The following is a 24,331-nucleotide window of genomic DNA, read 5'->3' as shown; positions in this document are numbered from 1 at the left end:
CATCTCAAAGCCAGCAGAGAGGCAAGGAAACAGATGCCCTCCTAGTGCCTCTGGAAAGGAACTCAGCTCTGCTGACTGTTATGCCCAGATTTCGTGATCCCCAAAGACCACCAGGGAGCCGAGTCCGATGCAAAAGCAAAGAGCCTTTAATCGAGCTAGCTCGAGCTCAGTCCCACACACACACCCCGACGCAGTGGCGAGGTAGAGAGAGAGAGAGCCCCAGGCCCCAAACGCGCTGATGTATAGGGGGCCTGGGAGAGGTAGGAGGGGTGAGGTAGTGTGGCCTCCGCTGATTGGTCGGGGTCAGGTTGCACATGGGGGCAGGGCGCGGCTTACTTTCCTCTTGTATTTCTATTGGCTAATTCAAAAGTGTGGGTTGGGCTCTTGGAGAGGTTCTAGGGTGGGAACCTGACTCCACGAGGTGGACATGGAACAAAGGGAACATGGAGTCGGTCTCTCCCCGCCCTTTCATTCCCCCCTTGTCTTGAAACTTACAGGCCCAATCATGGGTCGGTTTGTATTTCTACTGAACAACATTTCTGGGTCACGAGGGTACACCATCCCAAATTCCCTGCACTGATAAAATCAGAGTCCCCAAGTCTTCCCGGTGTCCCATCCGGTAGCCTTCCTTCCCTCTCCCGTGAAGGAAATGCTCACAGGGTTACAGTGGCTACGGCCTCTTGGGGGACAAGGTGGGGCAGGCGGCCGTCCAACGGTGATCAGGTCACCCTTCCTCGGGGCCTCCCACCAAATGTGTCCAGTTGAGACGCATGACCAGGAAGCACAGAAATAGTCTCCAGTGCCTTCACAAGGGTTCTTTTCTCGGGGCCGAGTTCTCGAGTGCTCAGGGCATACGTAGAAATAGGCAGTCCTTAATGGTTTTGAGTCCTTAATCCCTGCGCCTATCGCAGCAGATGTATAGTACGGTGGGGGGTAGATTCTGGGAAAGAGAGTCTGGAGGTCCACCCGCAGCTCAGGGAAGCAAGTGCCTTTGGGATGGGCTTGAGAAGTCTGATTGAGAATTACCCCTGAGTTGGTGTCTATAATTTACCAGGTAACATTATAGGGAGTGTGGGGGCTCCCAGTAGCAGGAGTGATCCCGAGTAAGGTTACCAGCATCAGGCAGGTCAAGCACGCTGTAGCTTGAGCTTGAGCGGGTTGCATTGATCTCAATCGACGCTCCATTTGGTGACAAAGTCTTCCCGGATCACAGATGGGTCCGCTGACTGGACGTGAGTGTGATGGACCCAGGTCGCAACGCCATCTACCTTGAGAGCGGTGGGGGTCGTCAGCACCACGAGGTAGGGACCCTTCCAACATGGCTCAAGGGTCTCCCGGCAGTGTCTCTTGACGTAGACGCAGTCCCCGGGCTTATGCTGATGAGGAGTCGGGGCTGGGCCGGTCTCGTAGATAGCGCGGAGGCGCGGCCAAATGTCTTCGTGCGCCCTCTGGAGCCCTCTCAAGGAAAGAAACAGTTCTTGACTTTCAAATTCTGTAAGAAATTCGGCTTTAAGGTTAGGGATAATAGGGGGTGGCCGCCCGAACATGATCTCATAAGGAGTAAAACCCAGGGTGTAGGGGGAGTTCCTAACCCGGTAAAGGGCATATGGAAGGAGAGCTACCCAGTCCCCGCCAGTCTCCATGGTCAATTTGGTAAGGGTCTCTTTTAGAGTTCTATTCATCCTCTCTACTTGCCCTGAGCTTTGGGGCCTATAAGCGCGATGCAATTTCCAATTTGCCCCAATGGTCTTGGCCACTGCCTGCGTTACCTGCGAGACAAAAGCTGGTCCATTGTCTGACCCTATCTCAGTGGGAAAAACGTACCTGGACAAGAAGTCTTCCAGCATATACCATCACCCCTTCTCCTCCTTTGCTTGGGGAAGCTTCCTAATGCGCTGTAACTCCTCCAGGGAATATCCTGGCTGAACTGGCAGAACTGGGTCTCCTGGGTCTGGGAGCTGTAGGGCCATGGTGGGGATTGGAGAAAGGGCTACTGCCTTGGCCACCTGGTCAGCCCTGCGGTTTCCTCTTGCCACTGGGTCGTCAGCCTTCTGGTGTCCTTGGTAGTGTATGATGGCCAATTTGGCAGGAGCCATAAGACTGAGAGTAAGTTGAGTATCTCCTGTTTATTCTTTATAGTCCACCCCTCTGCTGTTAGTAACCCTCTCTCTTGGTAGATTGCCCCATGAACATGAGCGGTGGTAAACACATACCGTATGTCTGTGTAGATGTTGAGCCGCTTTCCAGCTCCCAGTGTCAGGGCCACAAGCTCTGCTCTCTGGGCTGACGTCCCGGAGGGCAGAGCCTCTGCCCATACAGTGTCCGTTTCAGTGACTACAGCTGCACCCACATACCTGCTCCCGTCCCGTACGAAGCTGCTTCCATCCGTGAACCAGGTGACGTCTGCATCTGGAAGGGGCTGGTTGGTTGGTCAGGTCCTTCCGGAGCCCATGCACTTGCTCTAGGATTCCCAGGTCCTTGTGCAGGGCCTCGTCGAAGATGGTGGGCGAGTTCTTGAACCCCTGAGGCAACCAAGTCCACGTCAGTTGTCCGCTGTAGCCCTCTTCCGGGTTATGCCACTTGAAGGCAAACAGGGGTTTACTGTGGGGTGCCAGCGGCAAACTGAAAAAGGCATCCTTCAAATCTAATACAGTATACCAGACACGGGAGGGCACCAGAGAGCTTAAGAGAGTGTATGGGTTGGGGACTGTTGGATGTATGTCCATAACTCTTTTATTTACTTCCCGGAGGTCCTGTACCGGCCGGTAGTCATTCGTGTGGGGCTTCTTGACTGGCAGGAGGGGGGTGTTCCAGGCAGACTGGCAGGGGACCAGCACCCCTAGACTTCTTATTTGTTAATTTTCCTTGAGGCGTATGGAGGACCGAGTGTTGCGCTCCGGTGTCGACAAGGAAGTCAATGGGGGTCCCCTCCACTCTAAGAGTTACCCTGGGCTCGGGGAGGGGGTCCGAACCCCAATTCCCCTAATCACTCAGTTCATCTAGCTCCAGGACCTTCACTCGATCCGCTTCGCCTCAGTCTCTGAATGTGTGGCTGAATTCCCTTCCAGGCTTCCTGAGGCATGGGGTACTGTTTGATTCTCACCGGGCCTTCCCCTGGTTTTAACTCTACCAGGACTGGGGCCCTGTGGGCGGCGAGCCCCACTCCCCCTGTCTCCACGCAAGCCGTGGGGAACTCCTGCAGCCATTCCTCCGTGCTGTCCTCTATTGGAGAGGCTTTTTGGTGAAGCCGGTACTCATCCTCCAGCCTTATGGTCAGGACCTGAATAGGGGTGGCCCTTGCCATCAGTAACCTGAGGCCCCCCTTGTCTGAAAGTTACCTGAGCTCCGATCTTAGTGAGCAAGTCTCGTCCTAACAGTGGGTAGGGGCATTCCGGAATTACCATAAAAGAGTGGGATACCCCACCCGTCCCTAAATCCACCGTTCCTCGGGTAGTCCATGAATACTGGCTCAGACCAGTTGCCCCTTGTACCCAAGACTTCTTATTTGTTAATTTTCCTTGAGGCGTACGGAGGACCAAGTGTTGTGCTCTGGTGTCGACAAGGAAGTCAATGGGGGTCCCCTCCACTCTAAGAGTTACCCTGGGCTCGGGGAGGGGGTCCGAACCCCAATTCCCCTAATCACTCAGTTCATCTAGCTCCAGGACCTTCACTCAATCCGCTTTACCTCCCTTTTTGCTGGCCCTTTTCGGACACTTGTTTCCAGTGCCCTATCTTCCTACAGTAAGCACACTGATCTTTCTGCAGCTTCCACCTCCCGCCCCGGGCGGTCCCCTTACCGTCCTCCTGGTTGCCGGCGAGTCGGTGGAGACGGCAGTTCTGTTCCTCGGAAGAGTTCGCCGTGGTGGCGAGCAGGATCTTAGCTAGGTCTCGGGTTTGTTTGCTGCTAGCAGCTGCCACAGCTTGAGCCTGCCTTTCTTCCGGGGGCTCCCTGTTATTATATACCTTCTCGGCTACCTCCAGTAGGTCCTTTAAACTCTTCTCCCCCAACCTATCTACTTTTTGCAGTTTCTTTTTAATATCCCCAGCCAATTGGTTTACAAAGCTTATGATCACAGCTGCCTTGTTTTCAGGAGCTTCTGGATTCATGGGGGTGTGGGTGCGGTATGCCTCCATGATCCGTTCTAAAAAGACAGCTGGAGACTCATCCCTTTCCTGCTGAACATTCCCTACCTTGGCCAAATTAGTTGGCTTTCTAGCAGCCATTTGGAGACCCCCCCATTAGAGTCTGGCGGTAGACCCGGAGCCTCTCCTTACCTTCTGCTGTGTTGAAATCCCATTCAGGCCTAGTTAAGGGAAAAGAGACATCTATCTGGACCGGGTTGGTGGTTGGGTTCCTGTCCACGCCTGGAACCACTTTCCGGGCCTCATTGAGGATTCTTTCCCTATCCTCAGTTGTGAACAGGACCTGTAAAAAGCTGTTGGCAGTCGTCCCACGTGGGCTGGTGGGTGAAAAGGACAGAATCTAACAGATCAATAAGCCCTGCTGGCTTCTCAGAGAACTTAGGATTCTGAGACTTCCAGTTGTAAAGGTCACTAGTGGCGAAAGGCCAATAGTGATGGGGTTGATTGCCATCCGCATCTGGGAGCCCCACAGCTTGTAAAGGTAGGGTTTTAATAGTGGAGTCGGGGGCTGTGACAGACAGTTCCCTCTGAGCCTTTTGTCTAGTAAGAGTCGGGCTTCCCACCGGAACTGTAGCCGCTCCCGGAACTCTGCTCCCCGTGGCGTCCGCTTCCCCTTGCGAGGGAGGATCGCCCCCCTGTGGACTCCTAGGAGGCTGATATGAGGGAGGAAAGATTAGTTCCTCTTCAGTTCCCCCCTGAAAGACAGGGTAGAGGGGAGCTGATGGCGGGGTGAGGTCCTTCTTCTCCTTCGCCTTTTCTGTTTCCTGCAAAGCAAGTATGGGTTTCGGCTCCAGGGGGCGCAGGGACAGAAAGGGCTTAAGCCAGGAGGGTGGATCTTCCATGAGGTCCTGCCAAGTAATAATGTAAGGGAGTTGATCAGGATGTCCCTTCTTGGGCTGAGAGACGATGTCCCTCACCCGGTAAATGGTGGGGAGGTCGAAGGTCCCCTCAGGCGGCCACCCGACAATAAAAGTCGGCCACTCCCTAGAACAAAAAGTTTGCCACCGGCCCTTCCGTACCTCTACACTGAGGTTGCTAGCTCTTCCCTTAACCTCTTTGAAATGATCAACCATAATGCTTAAAGGAGTGGTTTGAGTCTGTCCCATGATGTCCGTCAAGAAAGTCCACAAAACAAAACAGAAAAACACAGACGCAGACAAACAAAGGGCTTGAGACAAGCTTTCCAATGCGAGTCCATTGGAACAAAACTGACAAAACCGAAAGTGCGGACGACGGCCTCACGCAGATCAATCGGTGGGAGCGACCCACCTCATCCCAGAGGTTTGAGGGGAATACACGTCCCTCGTGAGGGGAATACACATCCCTCCTGAAGGAGGATCGAGACGTCTCCCGATTCCTCCCACCCGTGGTCCTCCAGTGCGTCCACCTAGACCACTTCGGGCACTGCCAGAGATCCAGAAATGAGCTCACACAAAAGAGACAAGGAACAGACAGACACCTACCGTGGCCAGTTAGACTCTCCAGATCGGGGGTCCCTTGAGGGTCTTGGGGATCCCGGACGAGCCCCTAAATGTTATGCCCAGATTTCGTGATCCCCAAAGACCACCAGGGAGCCGAGTCCGATGCAAAAGCAAAGAGCCTTTAATCGAGCTAGCTCGAGCTCAGTCCCACACACACACACTGGCGCAGCGGCGAGGTGGAGAGAGAGAGAGCCCCAGGCCCCAAACGCACTGATTTATAGGGGGCCTGGGAGAGGTAGGAGGGGTGAGGTAGTGTGGCCTCCGCTGATTGGTCGGGGTCAGGTTGCACATGGGGGCAGGGCGCGGCTTACTTTCCTCTTGCATTTCTATTGGCTAATTCAAAAGTGTGGGTTGGGCTCTTGGAGAGGTTCTAGGGTGGGAACCTGACTCCACGAGGTGGAGGACATGGAACAAAGGGAACATGGAGTCGGTCTCTCCCCGCCCTTTCACTGACATCTTTAGAGTAGACCAATGAGACCCATGCTGGACTTCCAAGCTACAGAACTGTAATATAATAAATTTGTGCTGCTCTACGCCTCTGTATTGGTGGCAATCTGTTATACAGCAATAAGAAACTAATACAAAGGGGTATCACTATTAAGCACTACCAAGGGCCCTCTGTACTTGCTAAGGACCTACTTACCTTTGGCTCCTTATCCAGTGGGCTCCAAATCCTGGCTCTGAAACTTCACTGTGATTCTACTAGTGGCCCTTTGGTCTCATACTTGATTGTCCTGGGCTTTGCTGGCATTTGAAATGTGGCTTTCCCAAATAGAATGATTTCTCTAACTCCCTGTACCACTGCCTATTTAGCAGGTACCCAGCCCAATCACCCTGCATCACACCCCTCCTGAGGGAGAAGGAGATTAAGATCATCATAGACTCAACACTGTTCCTCTCCTTTCTACTTCCTCAGCCCCCACTGTGTGCCATGCTCCTAGCACCTAAATCCTAGACAATTACAGTACTCCTTCCTCTAAATTAGGAAGGTAACTCTCCCAAAGAGAAAGAATGAATGTCACTTGTGCCCCCTGACTAAGTACAAATGCCTTAGGTTGGCATTCACCATTTTGTCCCGCTCTACTTTACTGAAGGTATCTCTCTATATAAAACCCTAATATGCAAATAGACCAAACGGCAGAACAACCGAACAACCGGTTGCTATGACGTGCACTGATCACCAGGGGGCGTGCGCAGAACATGGTAGGCATCGGCAGCAGGAGGAAGAGTGCAGAACATGGGGGCATTGGCCGAGGCGGGATGGTGGAGCAGGTCAGCAGGGGTGCCAGACCAAGGCAGGGCTGTCATTGGGGTGAGCCTCTGGTGGTTACTGAAAATTCTTTGCTCCTGCGTGCCATGGTCCTGCCTGGCGCTCGTACCTCCTGCCAGTGCTGGCCCTGCTCGCATCTACTGCTGGCGCTGGCCCCACTCGTACCCGTAGCTGGTGCCAGAGCCGCCACTCACACCCACTTCCGGCGCCCGGCGCTAGTCCTGATCGCTTGGCGCCGTCAGTGGGTGTGAGCGGCAGCCCTGAACTCCCCTGAGGGCTTCTCCACCTACCCCTGGTCCTGAGTGGAGATCGGGGCAGCAGCTGCTGCTCGTACCTGCTGCTGGCGCTGGCCCCAATCTCTCTGCGCCATCAGCGCATGGGAACGGGGCTGCCAGCAGAAAGGGGACCAGGGGCCATGGGGGGAGGGGCCGGGGGAGGGGGCGGAGGATGGGCCGAGACCTGCCCCTGTGCCCACCGCAGCCTCGCAGCCTACACTTCCTTTTAAGGTGCACGAATTCATGCACTGGGCCCTTAGTTTCTCAATATTCCCCTACTGAGGTGTATAATTTCATCACAATGGTGCCTAATACTGTTTCCATTTCACTGCTTCTTAACTCCTATCTATCCATTCACCTATCCATCTATCACCTAACAAATTTACTGAGTACTTTTGTAATACCTGTGCTTGGCCTGGTAAAAGGCACAAAAAAGGTAAGACCAAAAGAGTGAAACAATGGCTATGCTATTGAAGAACTCACAAACTAACGGAGGACATTATGCATAAAAAGTTCAGTAAAATATGACTATGGAGGATAGGGGTACATGCCAGGTACCCTGGGAGCTCAGTGGAAGCAGTGGCCTAGCCTGTCTTCTTTGTGATTCTTTCCTCCACTCGGAAGAAGAAAGGCACTGAGCTTGGGAGCTGAAAACCTGGGTTTCACACCCAAGTTCTGCACTTAATTTTGTGGTGAATTAGGTGAATTTCTGTGCATTCGTTCATGAAGGAAAAAAAAAAAGAGAGATGGATAATACTTATAGAATTGTCAGTAGTAAGAGTGAGCATTAATAATGCCCTGAAATCTTAAAACTACTATGTGTATATGATTCCAAGTTTACTCTAAACAGATTAAAACATGCCACTATTGACATTTGGGACCAGAAATTCCTTGTTGTGCAGGGGCTGTTCTGTGTATTTCAGATTGTCCTAGCCGCATCCCTGGGTCTACCCTCTAGATGCCAGTCGAATCCTCATTTCCAGTCATGAAAAACCATAGTATCGCTAGACCAGTGGTTCCTAATCTTTTTTTGTCCATGCCCCACCTAAGCATCTCTAAAATCCTGATGCCCCCTCCCCCTGTGACATATAATTCTTATTATTCAAAAAGTGAACTCCTATTCACGTGGAGGAAGCCTAAAAGGCCATTAACTTGGTCTAAACAAGTTTCCAAAGAACATGCATCCATGAAAGAGAAAAGTAAGAGAACGAAAGGACAGTTGAAGTATTGAGGAAGAAATCACTAAGAAATTGTTAAAATTAATAACAATATGAAGTGATATGAAAAAATACCAAATAAAGTTTCAAAACATAATAGAGAACTGAAATGCATAAATATGTCACAATATATATTTATATACTGTATGTGAGGACCCTAGAACCATAAGAAATGCAAAAAATTCACTGTTAATAATTCATTCTCAAATTTCCCCCCTTAAAAATCAAATTGCCCCCCTGTGGGGTGTGTGCCCCATGTTGGGAACCACTGCTCTAGACATTATGTCCCCTGGGAGGCACGATTGCATTGTCTTAGAACCATTGGTTTGAAAGAAAGGAGCTATTTTTTTTAAAAGGTAAGTAAAAAGGAAAGAGCTGGTTTACAAGGCACCAATGGAAGCAGCAATTACTGTGTCTTCAACCAAAGGACCATCTCCTGGGTTCCAAGGATGTGTTGGGTGAGTGAGTCAACAAAGCTCCTGGTAAAACACCTTTGAGACAACTTGAAGTGGGTGAGGCTAGGGAAATATTTTTGTTTTATTTGACAGTTATTATGACCTATTTTACCTTTAGCCTGATGTAACCTGGGAAACATTAGTCAAGTTTGAATGAAAAAGTGATTTTAATGAATGAAGTTAACAGTGTGTTTTTCTTAATGACATGGTTAAATTCATACATTACTGCTGTGGAATTAGAATTTTAGAAGCATCAGATACATTAATCTACATTATACTGTTGTAAAATAGTGATGAAATTTCTGTGAAAATTGATCCCACACAGAGTTCTAAGATTAGAAACTAAGATTTTGATGTATCATCAAATGTTCAGTTTGAATTCTGTGATAGGTGGCCTAAATGTAAAAGAAAATTTTCCAAACAAGGTCGCTGCGATATCATCTTTATATTTAGTGGTTATTCATCGCTTTTTAAGATAGTTTTTATCATGACAAAGAACTTTAATTATTTGTTACAAAATAATTTTGATTCCATCTGAAATGTGTTTTGAAGCAGTAACAGGACAGGAGAGGAGATAATGAAAGGAAATAGTAATACAATTATTTAGTGAAATCTCCCTTCAAAAGATGGAGGTAATAAACAGCTATTTTTTATTTTATTTATTTATTTATTTATTTATTTATTTATTTATTTATTTATTTATTTATTTTGCCTGTGCTGAATCCCTCACCCCTTATTGAGGCAAGAGAACATCACTGCTCCTTTTGGGAAATATTCCTTCCTTATTGCATTCCATATGGTCCTGTTGAGCCCCCTCCTCCTTCCAGCATAGCAATAAGCTCAGGACCAAGACTGAGCCCATTATACTCTCTGGGGACTTTGAATCTTGGATAGAGGGATATTATTTGGGTTCTTGGTCCTTCTCAAAGCTTGACTATTCAGGTTTTTCCTCAGTCCTTTGAGTCTCTGAGCCACCAGTACCTTTCCAATAAGGCACATTCTCACTGAAGTAATCCAGAATCAGTTTCTGATGCTTAAAACAGAAGCCAAAGATCTATGACTGTTAAAGGAGACTCTGACCAAAATACTGTAACTAGTTGGTCACTATGGCTAAAGAGACAGGGAGAGGATCAGGAAAGAGTATGGAGTCAGAGCTGAAAGGTAGAAATCTTGGGTCTATGTTGACCAAGTGTTGGAAGCATGGGGTCCATTTATTTGTGTTTTCTGTTGTTTGATTTTTAATCTTTCACCCACACCATAATTACACGCAGGTACAGTTGTATAGTTGCCAATTGGCCTGATTAATTTCAGGACTCCCAAAATATTTGACTTTTTTCTAACTATAATGCCTACTATTTTTCAGTAATGCAGTTACAAATATTATAATACCCATTTTTATAGGTCAGTTCTAAAAAGTGATACTTTTTATTTACCAATGCATTTTAATATTATAAATGTTCCTCATGTTCCTCATAAGAAACATCAACAGTAAAGGTATAAAATGAATGATGAAAGATCCATATCACTCCCTTTCCCCAAGAGAATACATTTTTTATCTAGGATACTTTTAGATATTATTGATACACTCTTAGTTCCTGGTATTTCCTAGTACTTTGGCCTACTCAGCACCATTCCAACAGGTAGGCTTATTATAAAGCTTGCCTCAGAGGAGGCATGATGGTGGAGACGAAGCTTGGGAAACAAACAAACCAGATTTGCTTCCTAAGTTTATGAGTTTCGAAAGGCCTCAGAGGAAAAGCAGGGTCTTGTGTGCCCAGAAAATTTAGGGGAAGAACATGATGAGAGTGGAGCTTCCTAGCTGAGGAGACTGGGTAGGCTTCCCTGAGTTGGGATGATGGGAACATAGGGACTGGTCAAGAAGAATCCTTAGACAGGAGCAGAGCGGGTATCCAGAGACACCATCCTTCACCACTGTGAGCACTGCCTGCACACCCAGCTTTCACTCAACTGAGCCTAATACAACTGCCACCTGTGCTTGAGAGTGTGTTAATTTTCCTTTTCATTGGTGTCACACCACCATCGAACATCCAGCAGAGGATCCCATCTGTGTCCTGAGAGGGGCCTATTTGGACCCTGATGATGGCCTAAGACATATGCCAACCCCTGGATTATAGGGTCCATGGCAGTGGTGTGACAGGGAAGGCCACAGCATCTTATTGAATGAAGCCACCTTGAAATTCTCCCCTTTCCTTCTGAGCCAGTAAAATAGAAAAAATACAATATTCACATATCTACTGCTTTCCATCCCTGTCTTCCTCTACTTTTACATAAACTATATTATATTATACATATTGATCTTCAACTTGCTTTTTTTTTCACTTAGTGGTATATCTTTGCTATCAATGTATAAAGATCTACTTAATTTTTTAACTGACCACTTAGTATCTTAATAATTTGACTGGTCCCCAAGTGATGCACTATAGCTCTCTACTTGTCTCTCCCTCCCTATCCTCCTCCCCTTACCCCTTCTCTCTCTTTCTTTTGGGTATCACTGTTTTGCACTTTAGTTTGAGATAATTCTAAGATACATTCTTAGACATAGAGTTGCTATACCAAAAAGTATGTGCATTTGAACAAAAGCAAACATAAATATTAATAAGTTGTCATCTAAAATGTTTGTATCCACTTAAATCTCCTAAGTTATTTATCCATATTCTCTCTAATACTGGGTATTATCATCTGTTCACATCTTTGCTTATCTGATACATGAAAAATATATAATTTACTTAAAAATTTGTCTTACCCTCATAATGACTAAGAATTCCTTCTGTATTTTGTTTGTACCTATTTAGTAGTGTAATCAAAATATCCTGTCTTGAGGATAGGGACTATTTTCTATTCAATGCAATAAATACTTACGTGTCTAGTTGTACTAAATTATACCAAAACAATATAAACAACAATAGCATTTAATACCATAGAACATAACAGAGAATATGAACATTAAAAATGTTAACAGTAGCCCTGGCCCCTGTTGCTAAGTGGTTAGAGCATAGGCCCGAGCACAGAAGGATCACCAGTTAGATTTCCAGTCAAGGGGTATGTACCTGGATTGCAGGTTCTTCCAGCCCAGGTTTGGGTGCTTGTGGCAGGCAACCAATTGATGTGTCTCCTCACATCAATGTTTCTCTCTCTCTCTCTTTGACACCCCCCCCACCCGCTCCCTTCCACTCTCTCTGAAAAATCAATGGAAAAAATATCCTTGGGTGAGGATTAACAATAACAAAAGAAAAAATATTAATAGTAAAAGATCTTCCCACAGCAGAACTGGTTTTGAGTGGCAGTGGCTCCTAATTAATGGAATGAATTAACTACAAAACATACCCTTAATTGAATAAGTGGAAGCGTTAGCTAGAGTTATTTTGTATTTTGCACTTGAAAATTGGATATTATCAGCCAAAAATAATTTTTTGGCATAATTAATAATGATCTGTTCTTTCTGGAATTACAATAATTAGAAATCTGCTCAGTGACTTCTAATGTCATTACTGGTTTGTGACAGGAAACCATGACACTGGCATAAAGAATGACACCTCCTTAAATGCTAAGGGACAAAGCAACTGTGACAGGTGTTTATTCTGGAGTTGAAGAAGGAGCTATGATATAGCTCTGTTATGATAAAGTTTTAAGTTAAAATCCTATCAATCTAGAGACTATTTCAACTCTGTCACAGAGATGTTAAAAATGAAAATTTTATAAAAGCTTTGATAACACTGGATTTATGCTATGCCTTCACATCTTGGTCCATGGACAAGCTGATGATAGAAAATATGCTACAAATACTAGCATGTTCCAAAATGCTTCTCAAATTGATTTAGGAGGTAAGCTGGGGAAAGAAGTGTTCCATGTTCAGCCAAACTCCGGGATAGTTGTTCAGGAAAGTGAATGAGCTTTCTTTACTTTGAGATCTCAGGGTCTTTAATGTCACGGTGTGACTGGGAGCCAGTTTTCAGTGTTTCCCCAACCCCTTTGACCTCAGCACCAATTTCCTATGGTGAGATTTCCTATGTTTTCCAGCCATCTCCAGGATCCACTTTTCTTTCTTAAATCTGATGGGGCTCTGCTCAGGAGGCCTAACCTCCCCCAGCTAAGGGACTGGGTATTGCGCTAAGTTAGGACACCTGAAAGCTGAAATCTGATTGGGAGTATCAAAGAACAATAGGTTGGGGTCCACTTATTCCAGCATGGGAGATACCTGGTCATGACATTTCTGCCCCTACATCATCCTGCTGTCACTGCCATTGTGCTCTCTGGAGTTGCTCTCACTCCTGCAGCTTCCTAGCTTGGGTATCTAGGTAGGATGCCCATCAGTTATCAGAGTTCCTGATATTCTTCCATTGAAGTCCTTTTTATTTAAACTGGGTGGAGTTTTCTGTTGCTTGTCAACCAAAAGACCCGCACATTTTCTTCCTTAGCTTACTTGTCAATAACACTAGATCGAAACAGGGACAATGTCTGTTTTTTGACAACTGAAAGCCCTATACTAATAACACTGCCTAACACATCCTAAGAGCTCAGAACATTTTTGTTGAACAAATTACTAGTGTTCCAAAGCAGAGCTTTTGGGAAGCATGGGTTTAAGCTATGTCCTTAATAAGGAAAGACTGTATATAATGGCACTCAAGAGAGAAATAGTGCCCAAAACCTATTCGTTCCTCTAGTAACAGTATACTAGAAAACACACTTGTGTTGAGTTTTGAAGGCTAGTTAACAAACTATGGAGTCACGTACTTTAGAGAAGTAAACGTGTTTTTTTTTTTCCAATTAAAAACAACAACACTGTAAGTCAATCTTATGAAGTCATTTAGGAAAAAATCGCACTCTCTGAACTACACATTTACTAGGCATTTAACATACATTTTCTTATTTAATCCTCAACATCTATGGGTTAGTCAGCAATATTTCTTGAGCCCCTGATATGTGACAGACATTGTGCTTACACATAGGAATACAATAATGAACAAACAGACTCAGCTAGGGCAGAAAGAGACCATTCTGCAGTCACACAGATGGTGAGTTGGTGGAATAAGGATTATATTTCTGTGTAAATAGCTATATCTTTGCTCTTTCTATTTAATTGTATTTAATAATACACAGCTTCTATTTATTCTAAACAAATAGATAACCCAGTCAATATAGATGGGTTTCAGGTTTCAAGGACAGCCACCTTAGTGACAAATACTTTGTAAATCTTAAAGGAGTGTTTTATTGACACCAATCATTGTCAGTATTTTGGGTTCAAATATACTTTAACCCTTGTAACATAACACAGCATCCAATGAAAAATGTCAAGTTGTGTATGAAAAATTCTAGAGAATTGCATTGCACCTAATGTTTGCCATCAGTTGTTTGTCATTCTTCTTCCTGCTTCCATCTTGGTGTCCAGGACTGCCAGATAAAGTAGGTCCCCAGAATCCTAAAGTTCAAATATCAAGACCATGTGAATCAAGCCCTGGGAGCCAGCCAGCCAGGCCACAAGGGGTGAGGTGTGGTGCAAACAGCTTCAGAAAACCTGTAGGCCTGAGAGTGGAAAAATTGCTGAACCACTGACTTGAGACTAATGAGAATGTTAAGGTCATCTCAAAATAGATCAGGGTACTGTTCCTAGCCCAAGTGTGGAAGAACACCAACCTCCAAGACATGGGACTTAACATTCTGTGAAATTCCATTTTTTGCAGTAGTTTAAACCCTGAACTTCGACCAAATAGTTTACTCTAATTTAGAGTTGTATCTACTGGTAGCTGAACTCCACGTAGGACCAAGGTTTTCATTTCAAAAGTGGAATATGGTATGTTTTTACAACATACCCACTATGCCCAAGTGTACATTTCTGAGCATATTTTACACAGGAATATGAAAGAGCCACAAGTGGCACAAGAATGGGCCAGGCCCTGGAATATAATAGTAGTGTCTGGGGTTGGTGTTTGCAGTTTTAATGCTGAAGTAGCTGTAACCACACACCCTTCCTCATTCCTAAGGTTCAAGGCTTCCATCCATCCCTGGCGATCCCCTATCATTTCTTAAAGTCACTGTGATGCCGGTCTCTTCAGTACCATAAAGTCTACTATCCTAAGGAGGGCCACTGTTTAGCACCCACAAAGCGGCCGGTTGAAATAGGGGCATTTTAAACTTGACAAGTTAGTTGGGTCCTGGAGAGGGAAACAGGGCCAGTGCTTCCAGACACACCAAGTTGGGTTCATAGCATCTGTTCCCGCAGGTTGCTTGCCAGCCCTGGGGAAGGGAGAGGGAAGCAAGCAGGCTGGTTTCCCGGGTATTGGTCGTGGCCGCAGGCTGGTTTCCTGGGTATTGGTCGTGGCCAGAGGGGCCGCAGCCGAGGCTGACTGTGATCCCGCATCCCGCAGCGCAGGTGCCCGAGGGCCAGGGTGCGCAGGGGAAGGGGACTTCCGGGGAGGGCGGGCGCGCGCCAGGCTTGCCTTCGGCACAGGGTTGGGGTGAGGGGGTGCGCGGCGTGCGCGCTCCCGAGACAGGGGAGGCGGGGGCCTGTGCGCGTGCTCGCGGCTGAGGGCGCTGGGTGAGCGTGTGTTCGCCGGAGGCGCGAGGGGGCGGAGCCGCTGGGCTGTCTGAGCCCGCCCCGGGCTCTGCCGAGGTGCGTCTGTGAGCTGACGCGCCGCCTGGGGCACAGCGAGCCGGACGTGCCACCTGCAGTACCGGCTGCTGCTGTGTCTTTACTGGAAAACACGGTTTCTCCGCTGGAGAGCCCCAGAGCGCGCAGGGACGCGCGCGCGCGCACACGCAGACACACGCACACTCACTCATTGACACGCGCGCGCGCGCGCGGACACACACACACACACGCACACCCGCGCCCGCTCGCTCCTTCTTCACAACTGCATCTCCAAACCGGCAGAGCGAAGCTACTGCGATTTCTCTTAACCTCAGCATCGTGGGACGAAGCAGGGCCATTGTGCATTAGGGAAAGCCGGGTGCCTGCGCTGCCGCGTCGGGTACAGAACCCAGCAGAACGCTCACCACAACGGGTAAGTCAGTCTCTCTCCTTGTAACCTGTTTGGGGCTGGTGGCTGCAGACTGGAGGGAGGAGGTGGGAAGCTGCCGGTGCGCCAGTGGGGGTGAGCCCAGAGTTGATTTAAATTTCAGGGGCATGCAGCGTCCTCTGGCTAGAGCAAGTACTACTCCCTGTTACTTATTCTACCAACCCTGGAGTTGCCATCGCCTTTCTCCCCTCCCCCCAACCCAAGGTATACTGTGCTCCTTGGTTGCCAAGGAGACTTCCTGAAACATCAGCCTTGGGACATCTGTTGAAAGAACTGATTTCTTCAACGGTGCTGTTGTTTATTTTGATTTTTTTAAAATAAAAAATATACACTGAGGGCCATGTGGTAATTTGTCATTCGTTAATCTGTATTCAGGCGATGATTTCATTCAACTTTAGGAAAAGCGGTAATTGCACTATATGGTATGCTTTAAAGAAGATTCGTCAGATGAATTTTTCAACGGATGTGTCTTGAATCATAAATTACTCTCATTTTTGGTGATTTTATAAAGAAAGCTGATTCCAGTTAAAATCCTTTCTTCCACTCTATTTCATTGTATTTTGCAGTTCATTCACATGTGATTATCTTAACATTGAAAGCAGAAGATAAATAAATTTATCACACAAGGATGATCTTCTGTTGTAAATTGACCAGAACAGGAATACATATGTGAGATTCCTAATGTAAGAAGATAGCATCCATAACACACATCTTTGCTAACATTTCTATTTCCACTGCATTATTATTTCAGTGCAGTTTTCTGCACATCTTCCATTTCTGAGATTTTTCCAGTCTCTTATTGATTATTTGACATATGTAGATAGATGTAGATATAAAATGTGTGCCATGCCTTAACACTCCAGATTCTAAGTTTTTGGAGCTCGTGTTAAAACATAGGAAGGATACACAGAGAAAGCTTTTTAGACCCTGTTGTTGTTTTTTCTGATAGATTGAACCCTTTACTGGAGCACTGGGTGAGACCCAAGGAGGAGGCCAGTGTTCTAATCTTAGAGGATCTCCTAATCACTGGGCTGTCCATTTACCTTAAGGCCTCAGGTGCCTAGTGGGTGAACTTATAACACAGCATTTGAAAGGGTCAGCCATCTGGTAATTACACTTTGCACTAATTTCATACCTTCGTCATGAACAGAAATGACCTAATAAAGATCCAATGGCATTCGACAATTCATTTTGTTTTCCTTTAATATTTGTTCATCTTTTCTATCTTTTATTAAATGATGTAAGTAAATATATAAAATTCTTTTTATTTAGACTTTAAACTGTGTCATACAGAATGTAATAATGTGAGAGTCAAGGAAGCCAATATAACTGAGGTAGGTAGAGGGGATTTATGCAATTGAAAGGGGGCTGGGAAATGAATAACGATGACAAACATTTTACATTACAGTTTACAAAGTACTTTCTGTATACTCCCTTTTTAATCCCCATAACAACCTTGTGAGGTCAAGGAATTATCTTCATTTTAAAGCTGAAGGGCCTGAAAACTCACAGCTTGCTGAAGGCTATAGAGCTAGTAAAGGGGGAAGCTCTTTTTTAGATCCAGGCTCTTAGCCTTTAAAACTTTCCTGTACCTGCATTTCCAGTGTGTGCAAAGCTCTGACAGGTGAGATGAAGGAGTGGAGCATCCTGGTAGGAGACACATGGGAGGGAGGGAGATGTGGATTTTGGCTTCTGGAAAGAGAAAACCGCTATAAATGGGGCAGCTCCTACTGTAGCTGATTGTTGCCACAGTTCTAAAAATTCTTTTTCACAGAAAACTGAAGTTTCCAGATGTTTTCATGTAATATGTCCTTAATTTTAAAAACTGTAAGGACCGCATTATAAATGTATCTAGGCCACATGTGGCCTGTGGCCTGCCAGTTTGCAATCAATCCATAACTACTAGGTCTCATTCATTTCTATACTATTTTTCTCTAACAAATACATCCATCATTATAAAAGTGATTAAGAGCTTTCTGATTTTGATATTAAAATCTCTAAAAATGTTCCTCATAATTTCTTCAATAAACAGGTCCAAGTTTGTTTTTAAGGGTTCCTTGGTCCTTTTTATTATATTTCAGAGACTATGAAAGAGCATGAAGTGCTCCAAAATAGGAATTTTTCAATCTGGTGAAACAAAAGCATTTATAGTTTAAACATCTTATGTTCCTGGCTTCATTTTTGTTTTGGGCATAGGATTAGAAGGTATAGAAAATGTCAGTTGAAGGAATAGGTGGAATAAAAAGTTGGTCAGAAAACAGAGTATCCTAGATTGTTTGGCTCAGTGGATAGAGCATCGGCCTGGGGACTAAAGGGTCCCGGGTTCAATTCCAGTCAAGGGCACATGCCTGGGTTGCGGGCTCCATCCCCAGTAGGGGGCGTGCAGGAGGCAGCCAATCAATGATTCTCTCATCATCGATGTTTCTATCTCTCTCTCCCTCTCCCTTCCTCTCTGAAATCAATAAAAAATATATATATTTTAAAACGAGTATCCTGAACCTTTCAATGAAAAATTTCTCCTAAGATTTTAGGTAGTTAAAGCCACCACAGAACACTGCAAATTCCAAAGGAACAAAAACATAAATGGGAACTCAAAGGGACATTCATTCCAGGACCCTGGCAGAGAAAAGTCTGTTTATTTCTTAAATAATCTTGCAATGCAGTAAATACCTTTTGAGAAGCTGCCTTTTTCTCACATTCCTACTAAAGCTCTAGAGATGTCAGTAGATTTCTCCGAGGCATATCTAGTCATCAGAAAGAAGGGAGGGGACGGGAAGAGGTTAACCAAAGAACATATATGCATATATGTATAGTCCATAGACACAGACAATAGTGTGAGGAAGGCCTGGAGTGGGGCAGGGCTTGGTGGAGGGGGGATGGGAGGAAATGGGTGATATCTGTAATACTGTCAACAATAAATAAAAAAATAAAATAAAATAAAAAAGAAAGGAGTGTTATTTTATTTACGTTGTTTCTTGTGGACCCAAAAAGGTGTCATTTAGAAAAAAAAGCCAAGCCAGGCCAGCATGGCTCAGTGGTTGAGCATTGACCTATGAACCAGGAGGTCACGGTTAGAGTCCCATTCAGGGTACATGCCCAGGTTGTGGACTTGATCCCCAGTAGGGAGTGTGTAAGAGGCAGCCGATCAATGATTCTATCTCATTATTGATGTTTCTCTCTTTCTCTCCCTCTCCTTTCCTCTCTGAAATTAATAAAAATATATCTTTTAAAAAAGAAAGGTTTCTCAATAAATTAAAAAAGCCAAGATTTGGACAGGGACTTCAAAGTTCTCTTACTCTAAAATCATCCTCTAAGGATGCTTTAATCTATATTTATAAAAGCCTAAGTGGCTGGCCTACTGGCCGGTAGCTATGATGCGCACTGACCACCAGGGAGCAGATGCTTAACGCAGGAGCGGAAACCACAGACATGGAAACATGGAACAGACTGATGACTCTCAGAAGAAAGGGGGGTTGGGAGGGCAAGAAGAGATTAACCAAAGATCTTATATGCATAGCTAGAGGCCCGGTACACAGATTTGTGCACCAGTGGGGTCCCTCGGCCTGGCCTGTAGGGATTGGGCCGAAACAGGCTCTCTGACATCCCCCGAGGGGTCCTGGATTGCGAGAGGGTGCAGGCTAGGCCGAGGGACCCCACCAGTGCACAAACCCATGCACCAGGCCTTTAGTAATAAATAAAAGCATTTCAGTTTCCAGTTTATGAAATGTGTTGCACCCCTAGTAAAGAGCTATGCAGATGTTAGTCAATAACATAACAAAGTCCTGGCTGAGTGCTCTGGAGGTCACATGTCTGCCTTCAAGAATTCACAGCAAACATACACACTGCTCCTGCAGTTTCCACTTTTCCAGTCCCTTCGACATACAAGCTGCCTTCTTCATATCATCTTCACAACATCCCTATCAGTGGGCATCTTATTTCCATTTCACAGATGGAGAACCCAAAACTTTGTGAAGTTAAACTGGATCAATGAAAGAAAACTTTAGACCTCAGCAGCTCCTCTCACTTCACACCTATCCTTCTCTGCCAATTACCTGATGAGGTTATAGATATGTATAGAATTGTGATCAGGAGACAGTTGTGTGTTAAATGATACAATACAGAGACAATATCCCATATAGCCCAATACAGGAAAAAAAATTAAAAATATTCTGATTGTGGAGATCAGGAAAGTCCTGTGTAGGAGAATTAGTGCTGGACTTGGATGGCTGAGTCTGATGACAGTAAATGATCCCTTTAGCAATGGTAGGATGGGAAGCACTGCCAATCAGTTGGAAATGGGAGTTGAGAAGATAATGTACAAGAGGTCTGATACTGATGAGCTCAAGGGATGATCAGACTGTGAGGAGAAATACAGTCTCCAAGATGTAGTGCAGCAAGAAGATGGAGCTGGAATGTGTGGGAAGAGGTAGAAAAAGACAAGTTGGTGAAGGAGACTAAGTGGGGAGCTTGTAGATACAGAGGAAAATCTGGAGAGTACAGTACAGATTCTTCTAAAAGACTGAAAAGAAACAGCAAAGGAAGAACCAAGCATTATATTCTCTATACAGAGTCTGATATACAGTAAATACCCATGAATATTATGGTGTGTCTGTATTCTTAACATACAACATTTGGCATGTAATTTCCTCTTTTGATACCACTTTTCTGTGGAAAGGGAGCCTACGTATATATTTTACAGGAATTCAATTGGAGTAGACAAATACCTGGGTTTTCAAAAATTGGGAAAGAGATTCTCCAAGTTAGATGAAAAAGGAAGAATGTATCAATGTAAACATTTTCTTCTGTAGGGTTATAGACTCGAAGATTAGGGAGGCTCTTACAGAGATTTTAACGTTGAATACACTGTTGATGATGTCTCATATCTGTGGGACAAGGGAGGAGAAGTGTGAGCTGTGTGTTAGCTATTTGAAAATCTATACTAAACCCCAGGTGAATTGACTCTGCTCTTGATCCTGATTGGGCCAACATTTTTGTTACCTGAAATATGAAAAGAATGTGATGAGCAAATGGAAGTTAGACTTGTATTCGAGTACTAGCTCTGTGATGACTGGTTGGGAGGGCTACCTGTTAGGATGATGGGCACAAGGTAACAGGATGAAATAAAGTAGAAAACATGCCATAGCTAGGGAGAGTCTAGCACTGAGGACATTTGGTATGACAGGAATTTGCTTTAAAGTTGGAGGGATTTTAATTCCCATCAAGCACAATGCAGTAGTCCCCCATTATCCATGGTTTCATTTTCCATGGTTTCAGTTACTCACAGTCGACCACAGTTCAAAAATATTAAATGGAAAATTCCATAAATAAATCATACGTTTTATATTAACACCATCCTGAGCAGTGTGATGAACTCTCACACTTGACCACTCCGTGCCACCTGGGACATGAATCATCCCTTTGTTCAGTTAATCCAGACTGTATATGTTACCTATGTATTGGTCACTTAGTAGCCAACTCTGCTGTCAGGTTGACTGTTAAGCTATCCCAGTGCTTGTGTTCAGGTAACCCTTATTTTGTTTAATATTGATCCCAAAACACAAGAGTAGTGATGCTGGCTGAGATCTTTACCCTTTAAGACAGAGGAAGCATTCAACTTTCTTCACATTTCTTTTGTCCTTGCATTGTTTCCTGTGCACAGTGTAATGCATTACTGCATTGAGTTCAACTTGACTTAGACATGTGGCACTATACATTAGGGTGAGGTTTTTAAAAGAACTATGTATAAAAAATGACAGTTTTGCAAACTTTACTTGGATTCAGGTTAGTTCCGCATATGGCAAAAGGACCGGAAGCTGTAAATATGTCTAAGATAGTTTTGCAAGATTGAAATTGCCAACCTGATAAGATGGTTTTTAAATGAAGAAGGAAAATCTTTGGCAGTTTTCATAGACTCTTGACTTTCTCCTACATGTTTATTTGAGGCATAATATATTCTGCTTCTCATGCCAGATGAGCCAGTTCCAGTTTGAAGAGGGCTTCCCTCCGCCCTCCCACAGTACAACCATTTTGGCATATAGAATATTGATGGAATAAGTAGTTTGATCCTGGCTGATGGTTTCAGTGAGAACACAGTCAATGCTAATGGAATAGACACCAAGCTCAGTGGAGGAGGCATTTTGCCATTTTTTTAAATGACATAGGTTCTGGTACCTCATTTAAAATCATTACGTAGAAGCCTTGTTATTTGTGAGTCTCAGTTTTTCACGTGTATGTGCAAGGTAGTTGGGCCATCAGAGAACCTGAGCCTTGGGAGCCAGATTTGAATACTGAATTTGACACTTTTTGGCTATGTTATTTACAGTCTAGTTACATATCCCCTCTAGGTCTCATTTTCCTGATCTGTAAAATGGGAACTCTATTTACCTAGATTGTAGGGCTATACTGAGATGAAATAAGATATACATAGAAAAAACATCTAGGACAATGTCTGGTGCATAGTAAAATCTCAGTATTTATCAATTCCTTCCTTTTGTTGCTCCCCTCCTCTCTTGACCTTCCTCAAAATGAGGGTAGAATTCACTTAAAATTTGGGCACCATATAAAATGTCTTCATCTGGCTGTCAGCCTGAGAGGGGAGCAGCTATCCTCTTCCTGCGTTAGCGCTTGAGTGAGCAGTGGGCTGCTTGAGTGGACTCTCCTGGGGAGAGGCATGCATAGATTGGGGTTATTGGTGTCACTTCTCCCTCATATTGGCAGCTCCTGTAGCCCCAGCCTGGCCACAGGGAAAAGGAGGGAGGGCCAATTTCTTCCTGTCTAGGCAGCTCACTGGGGCTCTATTATAGGGTCTCTTCAGGGGTCCCCAGCTGTATAAAGCCCAGAGGTGCCCCTTGTGTCCTCTGTGGATTGATAAAAGCAGCACCAAGCAGTTACAGACCTCCTAGCATTTCTGTGAGGTCAAGTTCTAGTTGTCTACATTTTTCTAGACAATTACAGGCTTCCCTTTATGCTGAAAAATGATTTTATGAAAAGGTCAAAAGCCCATCATGCTCAACAGAAAAATTCAAGTTCACTTTTAAGTCAGATAGGATTAAAACCTTCCCAAGGGGAATACGTTCTTAGTTAAATCTAATTTTTTCTTTTTTTTCTCTGTACCATTGTCTGTCCTCTCCTGCACCCCTGCCAAGCAACTCCTTACCCTCATAAGTCGCAGAGTAATTTTGCTGCTTTTTTTTTTTGATGCGTTTTGGTTCTCTGATGACCAAGGAATGCAGATGAGATTAGAGTGTTTTGACTTTTTTCAAGGTCACCCTCCCAGCTCCCGGGCTTGGGGTAACCCAGACAGCAGTGGGTACTGCTAGCAAACCACCATGCTGGTCATTTTTATAATAATGATAACAAGAAATGGTTACAAGAAGGTAGTCTGAGCAGTAAATTTTAGGAACCCATATACCAAGCTAAGTTCTGTTTTTATGTAATTCATCACATAAATTATAAAGCACATCCTTCCAGAAAATATTACTTATTGTGTGCTAAATGTGCTGTGGTGTGTAGGTATTTATGTCTTTGTATGTATGTATGCATGCATGGATATGTGTATGTATTCATTTATGTGTTTCTTTAAATGTGTTGCAATTTAATAATTCAGATGCACTAGTTTTAATAGTTAATGAGTAACGTTAGTTTAGATACCTAAAATAAGAAAGGCTTAGGAAATTGATAATGCTAAATTTGTGATCCTTTGTCAAAGTCAGAATATCCTTTACTCTCTATGAATCCAGAAGAGAATACAGTAAAATTTTTTTTAAAGATTCAGTATGTAGTGGATATTAATTATAGTGAGGTGTGCACACTCCGATGAAAACTATGGTAGCCAGGATGACATCAGTGCCAGATCTTGTGTCCACATCCAGTTTGCAGGCCAGCAGTTACAAAATCATATGCCCACTTTAAATATGAGCATATTTTCAACCACTTCTTAAGTGACAGCTATGGTTATTGTTTAAGAAATTCAGGTTCATAATCGAGGTAGGTATCTGAATAGAAGAGATTTATTTTGATAGCGTCTCTTTGACTTGCTTCCTCATCTGCTCCGTTGGACATTTCCTGAAAGGAGATGTTTTTAAAAATGCTGCTTTTGTGATAGGCAGTAGTGAGTGTAGATAAAATCCAGTAACCTTTCGCTGTGAAGATTCACTAATCTCTCCCAGATGATGGCCTTGAGCTGATATGGCTGATTGATGTTTTGAGAATTCAAGGCCTAAAGAAATATGGTATGGAAGTTTTGTTTTTTTCTTCTATGAAAACATTAGTTACCTACAATCTGATTTAATTTGGGCACAGCTTATCTTCTTTAGCTTCGGGTCACAAAGCAATTTATCATTTCTTAAAGGTCTTCCTAATTGATCAAATGTCATTTGAGAAACTCATGCACAGCCTTAAGGCCTTTCTACAGAGCATTTCACTTGCCTTTTTACTGAAATTCTAATTTGTGTATC

At 44.6% G+C, this 24,331-nt stretch overlaps 1 protein-coding gene across 8 annotated transcripts in view; it reads left to right on the top strand.

Annotated features, from left to right (window-relative positions):
• Positions 1 to 15,501: 15,501 nt before the first annotated feature.
• KLHL32 (kelch like family member 32) overlaps positions 15,502 to 24,331 on the top strand; it is a 196,340-nt gene continuing 187,510 nt past the window's right edge. For 7 of the 8 annotated variants that reach the window (XR_013960464.1, XM_080665871.1, XM_080665869.1 and 4 more), the window contains exon 1: positions 15,502 to 15,860. The gene's annotated coding sequence lies outside the window, so the exon portion shown is untranslated. The remainder of the gene's footprint in view (positions 15,861 to 24,331) is intronic. The other variant, XM_080665873.1, reaches the window with a different exon arrangement.

The sequence above is a fragment of the Plecotus auritus genome (genome assembly GCF_963455305.1).
Source record: "Plecotus auritus genome assembly, chromosome: 4".
Classification (NCBI taxonomy): domain Eukaryota; kingdom Metazoa; phylum Chordata; class Mammalia; order Chiroptera; family Vespertilionidae; genus Plecotus; species Plecotus auritus.
Note: the sequence above shows the minus strand (reverse complement) of the source record. Positions and strands in the feature narration are given on the sequence as shown.